Source organism: Melanerpes formicivorus, unplaced genomic scaffold (assembly GCF_026170545.1).
Source record: "Melanerpes formicivorus ecotype bairdi unplaced genomic scaffold, bMelFor1.0.p_v2 SCAF_30, whole genome shotgun sequence".
Lineage (NCBI taxonomy): Eukaryota > Metazoa > Chordata > Aves > Piciformes > Picidae > Melanerpes > Melanerpes formicivorus.
This window is the reverse complement of record NW_027142382.1, coordinates 3,822,718-3,839,088: the sequence shown is the minus strand read 5'-3', so window position 1 is coordinate 3,839,088 and position 16,371 is coordinate 3,822,718. Positions and strand designations below refer to the sequence as shown.

General features: G+C 47.2%; 1 long non-coding RNA gene across 2 annotated transcripts; it reads right to left on the bottom strand.

The window, feature by feature from the left end:
- Positions 1 to 1,759: 1,759 nt before the first annotated feature.
- LOC137449604 (uncharacterized) lies at positions 1,760 to 10,876 on the bottom strand. 2 transcript variants are annotated; one of them, XR_010989433.1, is made up of 3 exons: positions 10,788 to 10,876; positions 4,530 to 4,634; positions 1,760 to 2,307 (listed from the first exon to the last, which is right to left on the bottom strand). It is a non-coding gene; the product is annotated as an uncharacterized lncRNA (long non-coding RNA). The 2 variants fall into 2 exon arrangements; XR_010989432.1 differs by lacking the exon at positions 1,760 to 2,307 and adding an exon at positions 3,075 to 3,712.
- Between the last annotated feature and the right edge of the window lie 5,495 nt (positions 10,877 to 16,371).

The window sequence follows — 16,371 nt, the reverse complement described above, 5'->3', positions numbered from 1 at the left end:
TAAAAGGGACGCACAGAACAGACCCCTTCTAATTTGAGCAAAGTTGTGTTTCCTTTGTGGAAAAATACTATGCTGCTACAGATACCACTTTCCAGGCTGGCATGTCCTAGCTGAAAGCCTAGCCTGGATGGTTAAGACTTGTGTGTGGTGAGTCAGGAATCCATTGATGCGCTCATAACCATGTGGACAATTTAAAGCCCACAAGCAGTGCCAACATGCCTCTTGCCAAGGCAGCGAGGCAGCCAGCTTTCAAAGTATTTCTAATTTCAGATGAGAAGGCTAAGAGAAGAGGAGGATTTAGGACAGTAGTTGGCAAAAAAAACCCAACCAACCAACAAAACCCCCCAACTAAATGAAACATATACATTGAAAAGTTTTTTCATCCATGATAAAAATACCTCCTTCTAGTTCTCACTGAAGTACTGCTTGTGTTTGAGGTCCCATCTGACACTAATGCCATTTACAGAGGACAGGAACAAAAGCCATTATCATAGACACAGGATTGTCATCATGGCTGGACCCAGCCCTGTGCCATGCTGTGGACAAACCCAGGATAGGATTCCAACCATCACCCCAGTGAAGCCTGCCCCTGATTGGGCTTTGCCTTCTGGCATGAACAAGCACTGCAAGAGCTGTCTGGATGTTCAAACAGTTCTCCTAGGCCAAATAAGCATTCTCTTTGGCACAATTTTGAAGTAACTTGTGTATCAACCACTATCTACCACAGCTGACAGAACATCCCTTTCACAGTATCCACAGTATCAGAGTGCATTGGAGGTTGGAAGGGACCTCCAGATACCATCAAGTCCAACCCCCCCTGCCAAAGCAGCATCACTTAGGGTAGTCTGCACAGGAATGCATCCAGGTGGGTTTTGAAAGTCTCTCTGGGCAGCCTGTTCCAGTCTTCCATCACCCTCACTGTAAAGAAGTTTCTCCCTATGTTGAGCACAGGGCAACCTCATGAAGTTCAATAAGAGCAAGTGCAGGGTCCTGCATCTGGGTCGAGGCAATCCCAGGCACAAATACAGGCTAGGCAGTGACTGGCTGGAGGATAGCCCTGAGGAGAGAGACTTGGGGGTGCTGGTGGACAAAAAGCTCAACATGAGCTCTCAGTGTGCACTTGCAGCCCGCAAAGCCAATCAGATCCTGGGCTGCATCAAGAGAAGTGTGGCTAGCAGGTCGAGGGAGGCGATCCTCCCCCTCTACTCAGCCCTGGTGAGACCCCACCTGGAGTACTGCCTCCAGTTCTGGAGCCCCTATTACAAGAGGGATGTGGAGGTGCTGGAACGTGTCCAGAGAAGGGCCACGAGGATGATCAGAGGGCTGGAGCACCTCTCCTATGAGGACAGACTGAAGGAGTTGGGACTGTTCAGTCTGCAGAAGAGAAGGCTCCGAGGTGACCTAATTGTCGCCTTCCAGTATCTGAAGGGGGCCTACAGGAAGGCTGGGGAAGGACTTCTCAGGATCTCAGGTAGTGATAGGACTAGGGGGAATGGAATGAAGCTGGAGGTGGGGAGATTCAGGCTGGATGTGAGGAGGAGGTTCTTCACCATGAGAGTGGTGAAACCCTGGAATGGGTTGTCCAGGGAGGTGGTCGAGGCCCCGTCCCTGGGGGTGTTTAAGAGCAGGCTGGATGAGGCTCTGTCCAGCCTGATCTAGTGTGGGGTGTCCCTGCCCATGGCAGGGGGGTTGGAACTAGATGATCCTTGTGGTCCCTTCCAACCCTGAATGAAACTATGAAACTATGAAACTATGAAATCTTCTATGTTCAAACCTGAACTTCTTGTTCCTTGTCTTATGCACCTTGTCTGGTGCACTCCTTGTGCACCACCAAAAAGAACTTGGTCCCCTCCACTTGACACCCACCCCTCAGATATTTATACACATTGATGAAATTCCCTCTCAGTCTTCTCCAGACTAAACAGCCCCAGGGCTCTCAGTCTCTCTTCATTGGGCAGATGCTCAAGTCCCCTAATCATCCTTGTGGATCTCCATTGGATTCTCTCAAGCAGATCTCTGTCTTTCTTGAATTAGGGAGCCGAAAACTGGACACAGTATTCCAGGTATGGTCACACCAGGGCAGAGTAGAGGGGGAGAAAAGTCTCCTTAGACCTGCTGGTCACACTTTTCTTGATGCACCACAGGATACCATTTGCTCTCTTGGCCACATTGCTGTCCCTTTGTAACTAGAGGTGTGATATGGTGGTTGCAGCAGGATCCCAGCACTTTTTTGTTGTTCATGCTATCCAAAGGCTGAGAAACATTCCTCTAGGTAAAAGCACAGTTCAATGGCTGGAGCTGAAACTGCTGGAGGAGAAGGTAGAAAGTCAGTGAGGCAAAAGGGCATGTTCTGGTGTAATCAGACTGTAAAGGCTGTTTGTTAAAACATGCCTATCCTATCTACCCTGGCAGAGCACTAGTGTAAGCTGCATTGGTTCAGCTGGGAGGCAGGTGAGAGCTTCTTTAGTGGCATCATGACAAAGATATGACACCAAAGCTGGCCTTTCATGAACCTGATGCAATAGGCAGCAAATCCGTTTTACACAAGTCTCGCTGAAAGGACAGCTGTGTATGTTCCTAGCCCTGCACTTCCACACACACAGAGAGAAAAGAAAAGAAAAAGAAAATAAAAAGAAAGAAGTGTTATGGGAACAGTTCTTTAATGATCTGTGGTAGTTTTAGGTTATGTCTTTAAAATTTTGCCACAGATTTTGAGCAGAAAAGTAAAAGGATGTGAAAAAAATCACTATTGGTTGTAAAAAGGAAAACTAAAGATAATTCTAAACAATTTCATTGGAGAAGTATCTGCTATAAGACTGCTTCTACCAAAACATTCTGGGGGCTTCCCTTCCCTTCCCTTCCCTTCCCTTCCCTTCCCTTCCCTTCCCTTCCCTTCCCTTCCCTTCCCTTCCCTTCCCTTCCCTTCCCTTCCCTTCCCTTCCCTTCCCTTCCCTTCCCTTCCCTTCCCTTCCCTTCCCTTCCCTTCCCTTCCCTTCCCTTCCCTTCCCTTCCCTTCCCTTCCCTTCCCTTCCCTTCCCTTCCCTTCCCTTCCCTCGTGCTCTCAAGGGATACTAATCTACTTCTGCCTGACCTTGGCTGCATTGTTTTGGTGATGTCTAACAACTACTTTTCACTGCTCCTTTCTCCCTTTTGGACAGGGGGTGGAGGGGACAGAGGGACAGCTTCCCTGGTCTTTGACCAGGGGGGGTCTCCTGTGTTTGTTCATTGTAAATATCTGTAAACCCTGTATATTTTGCACATATCCATTGCATCCCATTGTTGTAGTTTTGCCTGTAAATACAGCTTCCATTTGCTTCCACCTGAGCTAGTCTGGCAAAGTTAATGTTTGGGGGGAAAATTTCAACCCACCACATGAACAAAGCGATAAAGACACAGCAATACAAATATAAAAAGGTAAAACATGACTCTGATTTGCCCTAAAGAGGACATGGGCAATAAATAAAATAGTTGTGAAACTGAAGAATAAATCTAGCTGTGGGAATTCTCAGGGAGGGGAGGGGAAAAAAAAGCATTCATAAAAATTCACTCCTCCCCGAGCCGCAGCCCTGAACCTCCCATGCACTAGATGGGAGACACTTGATAAATCTAGCAGGCCATACGTGCCAGCCAGCTCATATGTTTTCAGTGAGCAATGACAGGGAGCCAAATTGCTTTATTCCGATTAGTGAAGGTCCTCTGACTGCAAAACACACTGTGAGGAAAAAAAAAATATTGAGTTTTAGTTCGCTGACACATCAATTTAAGAGAATTATTGCTCTCACAAAGAGGCCAAAGCATGTATCTCCCTTCATGTATGTGCAGTAAAAACTAATTGTCAACTTTTATGTAGGGGTGAAAGGGAAAGGAGGGATGGGAATGGTAGCTCTCCAACCTGCAGCAGGGTGTTCCGACTCTCACGTGTTACCTCAGCGGTAAACTATTGGCATTTTGGTTTATTCCTAAGGATAAAACAAGCTCTCTGTTAAATAGCATAAGCATGACTCACAGGTTTTTTAGCTGTCTTCTATCTAAAGAAGTTTCTAGAAAGCTGTTTCATCCAGCTTCTTAGCCATAAAGTCTCACAGATGGCAAAAGAGACCACTAATGAAATCCACAACTAGACTGTCTCCTGCTGCGGCTTCTATCTTGCTTGCTTTGCTCACAGGAGTGATTTAACTGGGGGTGGGGGGGTGGGGAGGAGAGAGGAGGGGGAGAGAAAGTGAGATGCCAAGGTGCCTGGGATATGTGGTCATTTCAGAGCCACATCCAGGTGGGTTTTAAGCCCTGTCATGTGCTGGAGCCAATTCAATTATGTTATTTCCTTATTTGCCATGATGCTGCCCTCACTCTGAAGGAGGGGGTGGGGGTGGGGGGGCAGGTCCTAAGCAGACTAATACCACCCAGACAATAGGCATGCGAAATGGATGTTCATGCAATATCTTTAAGTCTCCAGAGATCTGTATTTTAGCTACTGCACTGAAAGCTTCCCTTTCATTGCCTCCTTCCTTCACCTTTGTTTCCCAGCTCACCGTCTCTAGCTTCCGCCTTGGCTGGGGGCTCCTTGGCTGCCGCGCGGGTTTCCTCATTGCATATGCAGGAGGTGGAAGCAGTGCAAAGCAACTCATTTTCACCACCTGAAATTCGCACCGTGAAGGCAGGAAAAAAAATAATCAAATATATTTTTTTGGGGGGGAAAAAAAAACCACAACCAGCAAAAAATCAAACCAAAAGCCAACCCACAACCCCAAACCTGCTGAAGCGAAATGCTGCACATTAATTATTGTGATCGTTATGGGATAATAACTAATTATTAATTATGCTTTCCAGCGATTCCTGCCGAGTATTTTGTTGAAATCTTCAGCTCAGCATTAAAATTGTTATTAATTTTTCTTCTTTTTTTTTTTTTTTTTTACAATCAAAATATGCAGTGTGCTTCCTTTTTTTTTTAATGTGGAATGTTTTTTCTCTGCAATAAAACAGGAACTGGCCTTTTCCTAGGAGGAGAAAAGGAATGTACCGCAGCTTGCTACTCTGGCACTACCTGCGCTAAAACCAGCGAAAAGCAAGAGAGAGAGCAAACCTGAGGTTTTGCTAATCCCAGCTTCCTCCTACCCCCCAGGCATTTCACCACTTTGCCATTTTTCTCACAAGAGAGAAGCCCTCGGTTTGCTTGCAAAATGAAGGCCTAGAGGACAAACTGTAAGAACAAAGAGGTCCAAAGAGGAGAGGGGACTGTGGGGAGGTGCTGGGCCTGGGGGAGGAGGGGGTGGCTAGGGAAAAAAATTTTCACAGCAAGAGAGGTCAGGCATTGGAATGAGCTGCCCAGGGAGGTGGTTGAGTCACCAACCCTGGATGTGTTTAAAGGTGGTTTGGATGTGGTGCTTGGGGATATGGTTTAGGGGTGGCCCTTGTAGAGTAGGGTTAATGGTTGGACTTGGTGATCCTGAGGGTATTTTCCAACGGGAATGTTTCTGTGATTCTGTGATTTTTGTGATGGGAGACAAGAGGGTTGAGGCAGCTGAGGGAAGGTCAAGCATTGTACACTGGCAAAAGGCAAATGAGAGATAATGGCAGGGAAGAGGGGGGAAAATGAAAAGCGAGGGAAGATTGGGGCAGTGTGTGGAGACATGAGATGTCTCATTGTCGAGCCAAAGGGAGGAAATGGAGAGAAGCATCATGACCTGCCTGAAGGAAGGAACAGCTGGGCCAAGCAGAGCTCCTTCTGTGCCTGCCAAGGATGAGTCCTGATCCACAGGGCTTGGTTTGATGTCCCTGTTGAGAGGGAATAAGATCAAGAAGGACAGCATGAAAATTACTTTGGAAGAACATCTTCTTCCTTTCTCTTGTATTTGAAAAGTGACCAGTGATGTGGGACGTGTACCCTCACAGCATGCTGCTCATGGAGGAGAATGCAGGGGAAGCATGAGAGTTCTCCCAGGCCACCCACTGATTCTGTCCTTTTGCCCAGGGCTGCTGGGCCAGTGCTTCCTTCTCTGGGGTCCTTTTAAAGACACAGGTCTCAGACTGGGGGTAGGTCACACAGGAGAACAGACACAGAGCTGAGGATGGGGAGAGAAGAGCTGGGGAAACACTACCAAGCCTTTACTGATCCTCCTGGCTCTTCCAGCTCTGGCAGCTGTTGACATCGTGTTCCTGAAGACAGAGGAGATCAGGATCAAAGGCTGCAACTAGGGTGGAGGTGAGTACCCTCGTGTGAGGGGTGTCTCATTCTCCTCATCTGCTGAGCTCAGCAGGGACAGGAACCAAGCTGTCGAAGGCTATGTCTGTATTTCATTTCCACTGGAGAAAACAGAGCCCTGCTGACTAGGACAGAGGTGAGAAGGAGCAAGTCCCCAGGCCACCCTGTGCAGAGGAACCATGGAAGCATGTCATAGAATCATAGAATCAATATAGGTGGGTTGGATTAGTTGATAGGTTGGATGAGATGATCTTGAAGGTCTCTTCCAACCTGGTTTATTCAGTTCTGTTCTGTTCAATAAGGTTGGAACAGACCTCAAAGATCAGTGTGAAAGTGACCTGGAGAGGATGAGGAGGCAGTGAGGTACAGACAGGGTGGAAAAAATCTGCCACGGGGGAGATTTGTGGGACAGCTCTGGACAGGAACAGGGATGACTGCTGGACTTTTGTTAGCTGCATGTTTGTGTTTCTTCTGCTGCTGGAGTTGCACTGATGGAGCCACACCTTGAATCTTGAGTTCAGTTTTGGGCCCCTCGCTCCAGAAAGTATATAGAGTGTCTGGAGGAGGTCCAGAGAAGGGCAACAAAGCTGGTGAAGGGTCTGGAGAACAGGTCTGGTGAGGAGCAGCTTAGGGAACTGGGGTTGTTCAGCCTGAAGAAAAGAAGGTGGAAGGGAGAGCTTCTCAATCTACTTGGCAGTGCTGGGTTAATGGTTGGACTTGATGATTGCAGAGATCTTTTGCAACCAAAATGATTCTCTGAATTCATGCTGGGATGCAGCAGTATTTTTGCTGGGCATTAGACAACATGAATTGTTCCATCTAGGGGCAACTGGTAGGAGCTGAAGCAGGCAGGCAAGTGTTTGGGAGAGATTAAAGCATATAAATAAAAGAAAATGAAATAAAATAAAATAAATTTTAAAAAACCCCAAATAAATAATAAATAATAAAAAATCTGAACCACTTTAGAGCAACTACTTGACATTGCTAAACAGCACACAAGCATTCAGACATTAATGGCTCTACCAGAAAGGGAAATTTCTTAATGATAGCATTTCCTACCCAGCCTTTTATCCACATAAGAGATGCATAACAGGAGCTGGGCAATCTAATGGAGATTAACTGCTCAAGAGAAATTAAAAACATAACAGTTCCACACAGCACTGGCTGCTGCCTCAGCTCCCCATCCCCTGGCAGCTTCCCAAACACAGAAGTTCACACCGTGAATGCTGAATCGGAAAAGCCGGAGGGCAGAGCTCCTTGTAGAAACCATAGGAGAGAGCATACACGAAGAAAAAGCTTTCTGCAGGATTTAAACTGGAAGGTCCTTCTATTGGGGAAATAGCCCCACAGTACCAAGAGTGAGCCAAGAAAAAATGGCCTTGCTAGAGCACTGTTGATTAATCCTACTGTGATCCAAAGAAGCAGCAATTTGCAACTTAATTGTAGCCAGCCACAAAGAGGAAAGGAAAAAAAGGAAACAGTAGGAGAGCATTTCCTCACTACACCTAGCTCAGCTCTTTAAAATTTTTGTTTGTGGTGATTTATTCCTCATGTAAAGTGTGGGTATTTATTTAAACAATAGATAGATACCCACCTCCAGGTACAGAATTGGGCGTGCTACAAAGTATGTAAACAAATTAAAGCTGGGCTCGGTGCCCAGATAATAAAGCTCCACAAAAACAAGCAAGCCAACCCCAAAAGCTCAGGTCTCAGCAAAAGAAAAGAGTCACAAAGTAATGTATAAAGCATGGAAGCAAAAAGCTGTAATGCACCTGACTGGAAATGTCTGATTAGTAGTATTACATCAGTCTATACATCAAGGCTTCCTTAAGATAAGCCCAGCACAACTATACAGTGAGAGATGATCCTTTCTGCATAGCAAGATGAGGCAGTCAAATCATGAAGGAGGAGCCTGAGATTTGAAGAAGATACGGGATTTGGCCCAAGTTGCATGCAGGGGTAGGATCAACTACAGACTGCTTTCCTTCCCAATTCCAAAACCAGAGATGGCAGCACTGCTGAGATTCATGGCTTGTCTCCTGAAATCCAGCATGGTATATCAACCGTAAGCCTGACCTTCTTTCTTTGACCTCATACTGTGCCTTCAGAGTTAGGGAAAGGAAATTGAGGGTTAAAGTCTGAAGCTGTTAAGGACAGGGTTGCGAGGAGGTGAGGAAAAAAAAACCCTGTAGAAGCCATGTCTAGTTTGAGAAAAATCATCTTGGACAGAAAGCAAGGACGATTCTCTATCTATCTCATTTGCCTTGGAAGGACATGACAAAGCAGCAGTCACTCAGCAGCCTCGGGCCCAGATAATTAAAACCTTTTTATAACATCAGGTAAAAGAGTAAACAGTCTTTCCACGGCATATTGAATTCAAAGCCCCCCTTCCCACTTTCAGCTCCGTGTTGTAGGTTGGGTTTTGGGTTTTTTTTACCTTTTTTTTTTTTCCCCCCACAGCATCTTGAACAGATAATCAGAGCGTGCTGACATTCAGCAGTAATCAATTAGCACCTACTTTAGATTAAATTGAGAATATGTAAATTGGGCTCCTCATCAGGCACCAGTCAACATTTCAGAGACACTCACCATGCTCTGAACATATCAAACAGATGAAATGCAGAAGTTGCTCCAAATTCTACTCCAAAATGGAAGACCAGGTGGGCTATACCGAGCATTTAAGATTATTTTTATCTGGTTTGGTGTGGGGCTTTTTAAACCTCATTACCTTGTGTTAAATTATCCTCTAAAAAGATTTTGCCAACCTTGGACAGCCATGACCTTTTATTTTAACGTGAATTGCTTGCATATGGAATATAATAAAACACACCACGTACAAATTAACACGAGGAACCTGATCCCCCCAAAAGGTGCATTACAGCACTCCCTCTAGTTGTGCTTTAGTCCTTGCAGTGAAAACGCAGCCCTGACCAAGTGTCAGGAGTTCATGCTGGTGCTGGCAATGGTGGGGATGATTTAACTTTTCTTATAAATAGATAAAAGAGAATAATCCTGGGTGTAGCTCTGCTCCAGCACCACAGCATCCACACCTACTGATTTGCTGAATTTCTGCTAGACCCAGCCCAGAAGTCCTACACTGAGAGATGTTCAATAGAAAAGGCTTGCAGGAGCCACTTCTCCCTTTAAAGTGAGCAAAGAGCTGCACTAGGGTGGTATAATTATTCTCATAATTGGGATTTTTTCCCTGTCTTCACAACAAACTTTCTGCCAGGCCCTATCTTGCATCAGTCTGCCTGATCTCTCACCATAAATTAAAAATGCTGATTCTTCACCACCTCACTTTCACAGCATCCATCCCTGGCTAATCACATGTCATAGAATCACAGAATTGTTAGGGTTGGAAGGGACCTCAAGGATCATCTAGTTCCAACCCCTCTGCCATAGGTAGGGACACCTCACACTACATCAGGTTGCTCAGAGACTCATCCACCCTGGCCTTAAAAACCTCCAGGGATGAAGCTTCTATCGCCTCCCTGGGCAATCTGTGCCAGTGTCTCACCACCCTCATGGGGAAGAACTTCTTCCTAACATCCAATATGAATTTACCAATTTCTATTTTTTTTCCATTCCCCCTAGTCCTATCACTCCCTGACACCCTAAAAAGTCCCTCCCCAGCTTCCTTGTAGGCCCCCCTCAAATACTGGAAGGCCACAAAAGGTCTCCTCGCAGCCTTCTCTTCTGCATACTGAACAACCCCAACTCTCTCAGTCTGTCTCCATAGGAGAGGTGCTACAGCCCTCTGATCATCCTCATGGCCCTTCTCTGGACACATTCCAGCTTGTTCAGATCCTTCTTGTAATAACGAAAGAGACAATACCTGGACCCCACCTAAAGTGGTTATTGTAGTTGGTGCTCATAAAAATTTGCATCTGACCTGTGTGAAGCTGAAGCAAAACACTGCTGTGTTAAAAACACGTACGTTTGAGTGAGCTTTTCATATCCTTTTTGCCTCTAGAGATCATCATCTCATACACGAGGGCTTTTCTTCTGGCCTCTGAATGCCCTGACTGGAGCGGTTTCGCATTTCATTCTGATTCAAAAATAAGTCATATGCTTCAGCCTCCTCTTCCCCCAACCCCCTTAGAGGTGAGATTGTTTCTCTAGAGACCAGTTGGTTTCCTCAAGCACATCCTATTTACATAACTCAGAAGGCATTAGCAAAAATGTACCCCTCGAACCCAGCCCCACACACATGCATCCGTGCCAAGCTGTCGTATTGCACCTACAACAGCACAACAATCTACAGCAGAGAGATTATCCTTGTCCCACAGTTTGTTTTTGCGATTAGCAGGCACGATGCAGCCCCGGCGGATATTAGCATGTCCGGGAAGCACTCACAATAAGCTGCAGAGCTACTAATAATTTAGATATTTTTATGACTGTTCAGTGGTGGCTAATTTCATCTAATAAAATCCCATTAAGTTGCTGCCTGGTCTTTTTCCTTCCTCCAAGTCCCCGAACGGGACTTATATGCTAATTGCAACCAGTATATGCTAATTAGACCTCATTTCCATTTCTTAAAGAGATAAGCGCTGTCTTGTGCCAACCAATCATTAAAACGTCCCACCTTTGCCGCAACCTTTCAGTCTGGCTCACGCAGAAGCGCGATAAAGCAGCGCTTCCCGCGCCGCGTCGGGGCGGAGGGGGGTGGCTGTCCCTGGGAAAGAGGGAGCAGGGACTGGGACGCCTCACCGGACAGCGCGGGAGGGCGGGCAGGGCTGCCTGGGGCAGGCAGCTCAGTGGAGCAGGCAGCACGGGGCGGGGGCGGTGTTGCCCGGGGCAGGGCAGATCGGGGGACAGGCTGCACGGGGCGGGGGCGGTGTTGCCCGGTGCAGACTGCACGGGGCGGGGGCGGTGTTGCCCGGTGCAGGCAGCGCAGGGGGCGGGCGGTGCTGCTCGGGGCAGGCAATGCTGGGGGGGGCGGACAGGGCTGCCTGCCCGGTGCTTTGTCGGCGGCTGGGGTAACGCGGCGCTCTCCTGCCCTTTCCGCGCTTTGTGTCGTTGCTGGGGCACTGGCAAGGGGTTGGGTCTGCGTGTGAGAAAGCAAGCGGGCCCGGGCTGGAGGTGGGTTTCGAGCCCGCTGCGCCTCCTGCCTGGCAGGAGCAGCCCCCTCTTCACCGCACCCCCCGGCTGGCTGCGGGCCGCCCAGGCAGCTCTCCATCACGGGCAGCCCAGGCGGGCTCATTAGAGCTTGGGGAAGCGATCAAGAGTTTATCATGCTTGAAGGGGCGGTGAGTCTCCTTGCGCTGCCTAATGCGATTCCGCGCGGCACTGCAGCGCAGTCACAACCGGATCCATATTAAAGATCGGTTAGTGGGGAGAGAGCGCGCAAGAGCGAAAGAAGCCAGCACTGCTCGGTCTCGACAAGCGCCAAGGTGCCTTTTCAGCTTTTGGCTGCAGTATCGTGCGCCTTGCTCTAGGGAGGGTGACCTTCAAATCCCCGGGACGAGACTCGTCAAGATTTTTGAGGCCGAGTACACCAGAGTTCACGCAAATGCCAGGCTGTGTTAAGCAGGCAGCCTGGCTTCGCCGTTTGGGGAGCAAAGCCTGAGCTCGTCGGCGCTGGGGTAAAAGCCCACCGGGAAGGAACCACGCGATGGAAGCTGGGAGGCCGGCTCCCAAGTTACAGGGGTTTAAATTCAGAGCAGTGCCACCAGCGCGGTGCAGCTCAATAGGGAGTTTAGGCGAGGGATTATCAGCACGTAGTTCTCCCTGTAAAAAGGGAAATTACTCAGAAATGACATTTCCCCTCTGCCCTCCCCAGAAAGCTAATTGTAACATTTTACTGTTTGAAAAAGACAATTGCAAAGTCAAAGGAGCTGGGAGCATTAGCGGTGCCATTGTTTGAAAAAGAAGCAGCCTTGAAACATCATTTGCAAATCCATTCATTATTCTGAAATGCTAAATGCAGTAAGAGCGGGCTTAGCATCTGTCTGCTAACAAACTCCCTTATTACCCAGTGGAAGAGCGCAGGCAGAGCATTACTTCAGGATACCCAAAAGCTGCAGACGCGAAGGGTTCCCCAAACACGCAGAGCCGTCCGCCCCCACCCTAGGCAAGGCTCTTCACAGCTTTTGTTTTGTTCTGCGCTTGACAAATGAGGGTAGCCCGGCTCCTTATTTTCGTGGCTAAAATGAATCCCCGGTGTTGTCTCCGGGAGCTCAGCGATGTTACGCCGGGGATGAATTTACCCACGAATGCCTCACACTAATGCAATTCCCCCCCATAACCAAAATCATTATCCACCCGATTTCCCCTCCAGCTCTCTTATCTCTCCCCTCAGTGCACGCACGCACACACACACACACACACACTCTTTCACTGGCACGTCAGTCACAGCTATCTATGCGGGATTGAACTTCATTCCTCAGTGTCTCTGGAGAGGTCACAAACGGCAGATGCAAATATCCGGCAGGTTGCTGGAATTCTCTGTCTGGGGCAACAGGACAAAAGGGCAGCAGCCCCCTTTGGTACTGGTACCAGGGCAACCATCCGCCGAAGGTAGCATTTAATCCCAAGGTGGGAGGGCAGAGCCAGAGCGGAGAAGTGTCAGCCATCCATGGTGTGATAGCCTGTGGCGGTATCAGCTGCACGCTGGTGCCACCAAGAAGTGTCGGCAGCGGCAGAGAGATGCTCTTAGGAGATGGAAGGAAAGAGAAAGGGTACGCCAGGCGAAAAATCCATCAACATGTAAAAAATTATCACAAAAGCTACTTTCTTTCAGTAAAATTAAATGGACTGGAGGGGGGGTTCCTGAAGAGCTGATCTTTTTATTGCTTGCACATCTTTCTTTATTCTTCTCCCTTCTGCTATTACTGATTATTTAACTTTGTAGCTGTGCTATAACTTTAGAAAGAGCTCCAGGATACAGTCGGTTTGAAGGAGGCCATACAAAATAAATTTTTATATTTTATTGCCTTGTATTGTTCAGCATTTTAAAGAGGTAAATTAATCACTAAACTGCTGTTCTGTGCTTTAAACTACCAGCTGTTCAGTGCTGTGAATTACAAGATTTATCCTTCAGGATTTTATTTTATTTTTTTAATCATTCCCCCCCCCCCCCCCCCCCCCCCCCCCCCTTTCATATGAAGACTTTATAGGGAAATAAGAACATGCCGGGGAGTGGAGGAGGGGATTAAGAGACAAAGAATCACACCGTGCTTTGGTCTTCATCCCACATCAGATGTCTTGGTGACAGCCCTTCCCCCGTGGGCTTTACAGTTTAATTACCTGGATTGTGGGATTTCCCATTTCCACTCCTTCCAATCACCCTTCGACTTTAGGAGCATTTAGACCATCTTGCTTAGTCTGTTTTCTTTTTACCCTGGCAGTTGTAGTGTTAAACACACACACAAAAGGCCTTTTGTGCACCCTCAGTGCTCTGAGCTGCGGTGAAATCAAACAACACAAAGTCTGACCACAGCAGGGACCTTTTTTCATTACAGGTGGAAGTGAGGCAATAAAAAGAAATGTGGGGGAGGGGTGTCACGTCTGGTGTGTGTGTTTGCAAATGCCTTCCAAGGTGTCCACGAGCCTCCTCCCTTTAAGAGATTGTGGAGGGCTGATAAACGGCAGGGAAGGGGGAATGTTGGAGTAGTGATTCTGTACATTCAAATTCTCATCTTTTCCTTTAGCTCTTCCTAGTCACTTCTCTGCCCTTTTCATTGAAGCACAACTTTGAGCCACAGGCTAAGTGACACAAGCCATTTGACCCCTCACCTTTCTGTACACCTAGTTGGTGGTTGCTCACCTGTGGTGTGAGCTCAAAGCATCTACATCATATTTAGGAAGTGTCAAGTTCAAGGTTTCTGCTGGGAAATGATGCCAGTATGTTGAGCTAAATTCCCAACCCATACAAATAGAATCAGAGAATCATAGAATTGTCAGGGTTGGAAGGGACCTCAAGGATCATCTAGTTCCAACCCCTCTGCCATGGGCAGGGACACCTCACACTACATCAGGTTGCTTACAGCCACATCCAGCCTGGCCCTAATAACCACCAGGGATGAAGCTTTCACCACCTCCCTGGGCAACCTGTTCCAATGTCTCACCACCCTCATGGTGAAGAACTTCTTCCTAACATCCAATCTGAATCTACCTGTTTCTAGTTTTGCTCCATTTCCCCTAATCCTATCATTTCCCCTAATCCTAATACCTGACATCTTAAAAAGTCCCTCCCCAGCTTTCTTGTAGGGCCCCTTCAGATCCTGGAAGGCCACAATAAGGTCTCCTTGGAGCCTTCTCCTCTACCGACTGACTAGGACTTCAAGGCGTGAGCTACAGCACAGAGTGTGGCTGGGCTCTTCACACAGTAGACAGGATAGACAAACTCTGAATCCTCTTTGCAGTTCCAACATGGCTTTATCAGCCATTCTGTCTCCACCAGTTTCTCTCTCTGGAGAAGACTTCTGTAGACAGTGGGATGTGAGAGGGAGGAGACCCAGGTCTCTGCCTCTGCACTGCTGCTCTGTTGTGCGTTGCCAGCCTGGTTTTGTGAAGTGCAAAGTCTGAATGGAAAGCCCTTGTACAAGTTTGAGGACTGGGTACTTTGCTACATAACAAGAGACACAAACACAACCTACATCCTATGACAGGTGAGAATGGAAGTGAATGGTTACAACATGTCTGGTAGCCAGAGCAAATACAGAAGATGGCAGTGTCTTGGTAGGGTCAGTCAAGAGACATCACACAGGCTTTCTGAGCATGAATTTGGCAGTATGTCTAGATTTATCACTAAGATACTGCCTTCAGATACCAGTGAAAAGCCCCAACTCTCAGCCACTGCCTTTTGAATCTCTTCTTACCCAGGGCTACCATCTTCCTTCTCCTCTAGCCAGAGACAGCTGGTAACTGAGTCCAGAGCCACCTTCTCGCTGCAAAGACCCCCTGAGGGCAACACCACTTCCTCCACCATCTTGTGGCTAACAGCTAAGGATGTACTCTGGTTCTGAAATGTCTGCCCAAACATCTTTCCTCATACACATCCGCAGAAGGCTTCACACGCTGGTTTCTTCATGCCTGCATAGAGCATCCTTCCAGCCATCTTCTCAGCTTTTTAGGCAGTTAGATCCAAAGCTGCCAGTTTCTCCTTTCTGTGCTTTGAAAGGGCTCACAGGTTTTGCTTTTAGGTGGCACTTGACTGTGCAGCTGTGTCAGTGCTGGGTCAGCAGACAGGCACAGGCACTGGACACTAGAAGATATCTACAAACCAAGCCAGAGGAATGCCGAAGGGAATACACTTTTCCTCAAGATAACACTTCTCCTCCTTCTCAGCATTTACAAACCCAGCCTTTTTCAGGGGAAGAAAATGAGCATTTTAGTACAATGCAGATCATCATTTTACATCTACCTGAAACCAAGGCAGAGGAGAAAGAAAAAACCAAAACATTACCAGTTCTTTTCATGTGCCAGACATTTATATTAAACAGAATCCACTATGTTTATTTAACATAACAAAATATAATCTCCTCAGGAGAATCTTTGTTTCCTTTACACTGGGTGCCCACACTGTCCAGTTTGGTCTAGGAGAACCTAGACCACCCTAAAGAAAAACTTGAGTATGTTCATTTGCCTTGGATAGCCATCAAGGCAACAAAAGAAAAAGCAACCTGGACCATCCTAAAGAAAAGCTTGGGTATACTACAGACATGAGGTGTGGACCCCTACCTCTGTGATAGCTCCCTTATTAAGAACTGTGGGGGTTTGAAATTACCCCCCAGCTACTTTGAGAGAACTACCCCCCAAAATGAAATTGACAGACTAGCTCAGTGGAATGGAAGCAAATGAAGTTGTGTTTACAAGCAAAACTACAACCTAGAACTATGAAATGCAATGAATATGTACAAAATATACAATATTTACATACATTTATGATTCATAAACAACAAAAGAACCCCCCTGAACAAAACCAGGGGTTTACCTGTAGCTTCCCCCTCTCTGCCTCCTTCCTCCACCTCTGTACATGAGAAAAGAGAAAGAAGAGCAGAGACTAGCTTGTTAGTACTTAGCCACAAGATTGCAACCAAGGTCAGCACCAGCCAAGCAAAAGCTACCAGTTAGTATCTGCTAGAACAAGGAGCTGAAAAGGAGAAAAAGTTAATTTACAAACCTAACTTTATGTCAGTTATCAGACCAATGGTATTATTCAGACC